Genomic DNA, 5,550 nt, shown 5'->3' with positions numbered 1-5,550 from the left:
AATAATGCTCCGGTGCGAATGTACTCTATCACGAGCGTATTCTTGGGGGTTAATTCAATCCAGTTTAACACTCATGGTGCAATTCTAACTTTTGAGATGTTTACCCCTCTAATTGATGGATGGTAAAATTACTACTATAGTGTATTTTCTTCAAGTGGGATAAGAATACCCATCTGATAGCATAAATTTGCACTCTGATTTGTCAGCTGATAATTCAACCCTCATCATGGTGTAAATATGCATCCTTGGTAAAGTGTGTTTCGATGAGGATGGTGTTATTTTATGACAAGGAATTAAAATACCCTAGACATGATAGCTCTGCACCCATATGCTCATTATTTTACGATAGCGTCCACGTGCGGCTCGCGAGCCTTCCGTTTCCGCCATTTTCATTTTTGTGTCTGCTCCGGAGCCACGGAGACTTCTGGCGCTTGCAAGTGATCTTCTGGCGTTTGAAACAGTGAGATAGGTGCGAGTGTGCTGGTGCGTTCGGTGTGGTGATGACTGACTAGTGCTGGACCCATTTCCGAATAACTTTGAGGGTAAGTTGACTTGATAATGTTTCGATGTAGCAGTTGATGAAATTGATTTGCTGCTGTCTGTATGCACGTCACTCACTTAGCTGTTTGTGTCAATACGTGGCATTCTGCTTAGTGATTCCAAAAGCTCAAATTGACCCTATCAGTTTGTTCTCAAGGGCAAATTGAGAAATCAGTTAAGTACCTACCTACTGAGGTTGTTAACTGTAACTTCATCAAATGTTCAATGTGTCGATTGATCAATATATGTTTAGGTATGTTTAGTAATTTTATTTCTCTACGCTTTACAAAAGTACTAGAATCATGGCCTGAAAAAGTTGCTAATTCATTTTGTGTATTACTTTCAGGTTTGGGGTGACCTGGCTCTCGTCGTGGGTCACGCCGGCGAGAATGGCATTAGGACAAAGTCACCTCAATGACGCGACAGGCGTGCTACACCGCACAACTCCTGCCTCCGGAGGGCGCCACACCCGTTGAAGGTGAGTTTTAAACTACCATTAATGATGACTGACTACAATTGTCCGTCTGTCCGTCTGTCCGTCTGTCCGTCTGTCCGTCCGTCCGTTGTCCGTCCGTCCGTCCGTCCGTCCGTCCGTCTCGCCTGTCTCATCCATGGGCTCCGCCACCGGGGGGAGGGGGAGGGACGGGGGACGTGTCCCCCAATATTTTACATTTGTCTGTTTCGTCTGTCTCGTCTATCGGTCCGTCCGTCCGTGACATACAATATCGTTCTGTACTTAAATGTTACAGTGCTTACTACACCTTTTGTCAGTTAATTTCGGTGCGAAATCGTCCATTTTAAAACTACCGAAATGTGTGTAGACATACCGCAATATTATGTACAAGAATCACATAATATCTCGGCGCAGGTCAGGCAGTCGGCGGTAAAGCATTCAATTTCGGCACAGCGGCAAAACGCTCCATTTTCAGCGATAGCGCAAGTAGAATCGGCTGCGCCAGCACAGGTTTAGAGGTAGCGCACGCTATTTAGCAACAGTAACAACCAAATTCGGCACTGTTCATTCAATTTCGGCGGGTAACCGGAGGCACCCAGGTGATTTATATTTTCAGGAACGCTTCTTGAGCATCAAATGAATCCTCATACAGCTTTGTGGCTTTGAGATATTCTCAGGGGGAGAAAAGCAGGCCATTGTTTGTTTAGCGTCACAGTACCTACCTAAGATCGTTTCGCTGTTTCCCGTTTCGAATTCTGATGTGAAAATTGATAAACTTTACTGAATTAGTACTATTTATCCTAAAAAGATAACATCTGTGGGCTGGTTTCTTTTTACATATATTACAGTACCCACTCCTGTCCGCACATGGCGGACGACGATCGACAAGGCAAACGCCAATCGTTGTTGGACTCGAGGCAAGCCCCGATTCTCTTTCATTGAAGCACGTCTGTGCTGTTGTCACTGTGTGCCAAGTTTTTGCCCAAAACATGAACCCATTTTATCAAAAGACCTGTTATTTTACTTCACTTTGAAAGCAACCCATCACCTCGTCAATCAAACATAACACAATTAGCTCAGCCATACCAGAATAAGTCCTACCAATCGGTTATCGTTGCACTTCCTGTTATTCATCTCCTATTAATCAACTGCCAGCGTGAAATATCAAACATCCCTTACCTACTGTGTGCAGAAGGACACGAAAATAAATTAATCATTCCGTATCGTATCATCACGCGCCTCCCCTCACCCCACCCCACCCCCACGAACACCACCAGACCCAGAGGCTTAGCGTCAACATTCTAACCCGTCCCATGGACAAGACTCGTAGTTGCGGCAGGTGTATTTTTTCTCCCCCCCCCCCTCCCTGAGCATCTGACTGTCAATCCGGCGCTCGGCGCATCCTTTCAACAACCGCGCGACGACACCGGACGACGGGCGTCTCTGGCGCATGGGCGGGGTCAAAGTTCAGTAGTCGCGTACCCTGTCGGCCTGGTTTTGTTCTCCGCCAGCTTCGTTTTAAGCAGGTGCCTATGCACTTATGTTATTTGTACTTGATAGAAATTAATAGGCACATTGTAATGTTTTGTTTAACCCACAGAAAGCACGAACATGAAATCATTGCTCATCGCTGGCGATGGCGAAAGGAATATTCGGCCATAACGGAGAGGGTGGAGGGCCGGAGGCATGCACTCAAGTCCAGACAATGAGACAGTGGCAACAGTAAACACCTTGAAAAACGTTTGACTTAATAACAATGCTCCAACAAGCTAATTTTGTAAGCAAGAAGTCTCCGCTTGCTTCCAAATAGCAACCGAAATTGAATGAATATTGCCGAATTTGGTTGCTGCTGTTCTAAATATCGTGCGGCCGTCTCCAATCTCCAGCAGCATCGCCGAAATACAATGCGGACACGCCGAAACCGGGCGTCTTTTGCTGCTGCGCCGAAAATAAATGCTCTAATGCCGATCACCGCTATAAACGGCCGACATGCAATGCTATACTGATACATAGCTTTGCGGTATGTCTACAAAGAATCCGCTAGGTCTAAAATGGACGCGCACGTACCGAAATAAACTGACAAAAGGTGTAGTTATATCTTTCAGTTTTCACGGACAGACATACAATATCGTTCTTTGCTTTGCCTTATGATTACAGTGCTTAACCCGCGCACCGACGGGGGAGCCCCCCCCCCCAGGTTTTGTCAGATAGCATAAAAACGGCGGCGCATAGCTCCGCCAGATTTGGCACGACTGTTGATACATCCATTTCGCACACCCTCTGGAAATTTTTAGCTCATATCTTAAAAAAGTCAGGTCACCAGGCCACGTTAAGTGACCTCACCTCGAAACACAATCTTCGAAGTTTGCTATCTCGTTGTTGAAAGCAGATCTTGAAACTCACAGAAATAATTTTGGTGATGAGCACCTACAACTCGTATATCTCAGAATTGCATATCGATGACCTACGAATAGGTCATTTTTTACCTGCCCATTATAAGTCAATGGAATAAATTTCAAGTCATTCTTATTTCCATCAGATTCCTTTTTTATACGACTTTTTATCTCTTTTGTTCATGAGCTACGGAGTCGTTTGTTGAATGTTGTTGGTCTTTTTACGGTTACTCGCATAATTTGACCTTCGATGACCTCTGATGACGTCATTTTGAACCCTAGCGAAAAATGACCGAAGTACTTTTTTCATAGACCTTCTTACGAGCTTTCGAATGTCGTTTGCCGCTCCTCGCGACGTTACTTAGTTCTTGAGATCTTTGGGGGGCGGTCATCCACCCTCTCGTCGGTTCTAAGTTGGCTCAGAACCCCTTCGGTGCGCGGGTTAATAGATTCGTCTGTCAATTTTTAAGGATCGACATTCAAAATTGCTATTTTCTTAAAGATTACAGTGCTTAATATTTCTTTACATCCTTCAATTTACATGGATGGGCGGATGGACGGACGGATGGACGGCCTGACATACTAAGTCGTCTTAACTTAAAGATTACAGTGGTTAATAGTTCTTTTTATCTTTCAATCTTGGTAGATGACGACCTGGCGGCCACCTTGGTGATCGGTGGCGGCACGACGATTTCGGAGCTGCAGGATGGGCGCAACTCTGTGTCCGTTCACCCAGAAACCCAGTGCCTGGTCAGCGATGTGAAATATCGTCTCCCAAACAGTGAGATGAAGATGCTGGCTGTCTTCGCTGCGGCGCACGCTGTGCTATATTTGCCTTTTAGAGGGCCCAGCATGATCCTTTTTGAGGTCATATATGCACGGGTTATGAAGTTCGCGATTCCGCTCAGTGCGGCCGAGAAGGCCATCCTTCGTATAATCCACTGTTGCCGATTCAGAGGCACCAGTGCAGTGATCGGGTGACCGAGCAGGGCCCTGTTTCACGCCACGGCACTACTGTGCGCTACTATGTAGTATCGCGGTATTGAGTTTCCATAGAAACATCTACAAACTTGGACGCTCCAACATTGAGAGCGTTCGAGTATGTGGATGTTTCCAATAGGAACATAGCACCGCGATACACGTAACGCAGTGTAGTGTCGTGCCGTGAAACATCTTCAGTACCTATAGGCACTGAAGATGATGTGAGTTGAGAAGGCCTCAGTCAGTTTTTTTTTTACGGAGTTTTTGTTGTCAGTGCTGTCCTAGTTCGTACACCTGTGCTTTGATTTCAGAGACCGTACGTTTGATGTCGATACTCGTTACACGAAGAAATGCTCAGTTGTTTTTAGAGTACATGATGAAACGTGACTTAGTGACCTGATGACCTGTGCTGTGAATAAAATGTGATTTGTGCAGCTTGTGGTCTCCTCAGCCCTCAGGGAAGTCAGTGTTGGGAGGAACCAATCTGTAGCAGCCTGTGATCTGTCGTTTCAAGTTATTTCAAATAAACAACACGTTGGAGAGATGTACCATAGTTGACTTTATCGAGAGTGCTCAGAAGACGACAGTAGATACAATCACGCTGGGGGATAGTTATGGCTGGCGATGTATATTTACCCAGTCGTATTTTTACTCCCTCTGGAAAAGAACATACAATTATTATCGTTTACTTTTGTTTTGTATGCGGATTATAACGTGAGGTATTTTTACATCTTGACTTAAATTGTACACATTCAGCTTCGCACCCCGCTGGTATTTCTACACCATGTCGCAAGGCGTAGAAATTGTTGTGGCTAAAATTGCACTGTGGTGTAAAATTATTATCGTAAATTGCATGCTTAATTCTTCCTAACGCCCCTTTACACCCTTTACCTAGGGGTGTAAAATGAATTGATTTGGGGTGGAGATTTGTGTACCGTACTTTTATTCCGCAACGGGTGTAAATCTAAGCTTACGAGGATATATTACTTACTACCGGGTGGCAGAATTAATCTCCAATTGTCCATGCAAACATCTTTTACTCTGGCATAAAATGAAGTTAAAAGGGGTGGAGATTTGTGTACCGTAATAATATTCCAATTTCAGGTGTAGTTTTTCTTTCAGTGTAGCTTTAACATGAGAGCATTCAAACTTATATTATGTAATTGTTGAACAGCTTCGTAA

At 44.7% G+C, this 5,550-nt stretch overlaps 1 long non-coding RNA gene across 1 annotated transcript; it reads left to right on the top strand.

Annotated features, from left to right (window-relative positions):
• Positions 1-321: 321 nt before the first annotated feature.
• Positions 322-4,813, top strand: LOC122383481. Its single transcript, XR_006256843.1, has 3 exons — positions 322-542; positions 887-1,018; positions 4,034-4,813. It is a non-coding gene; the product is annotated as an uncharacterized LOC122383481 (long non-coding RNA).
• The last annotated feature ends 737 nt before the right edge of the window (positions 4,814-5,550 follow it).

This window comes from Amphibalanus amphitrite, unplaced genomic scaffold, assembly GCF_019059575.1.
Source record: "Amphibalanus amphitrite isolate SeventyFive unplaced genomic scaffold, NRLGWU_Aamphi_draft 000164F_arrow, whole genome shotgun sequence".
NCBI classification, from domain to species: Eukaryota; Metazoa; Arthropoda; class Thecostraca; order Balanomorpha; family Balanidae; genus Amphibalanus; species Amphibalanus amphitrite.
Note: the sequence above shows the minus strand (reverse complement) of the source record. Positions and strands in the feature narration are given on the sequence as shown.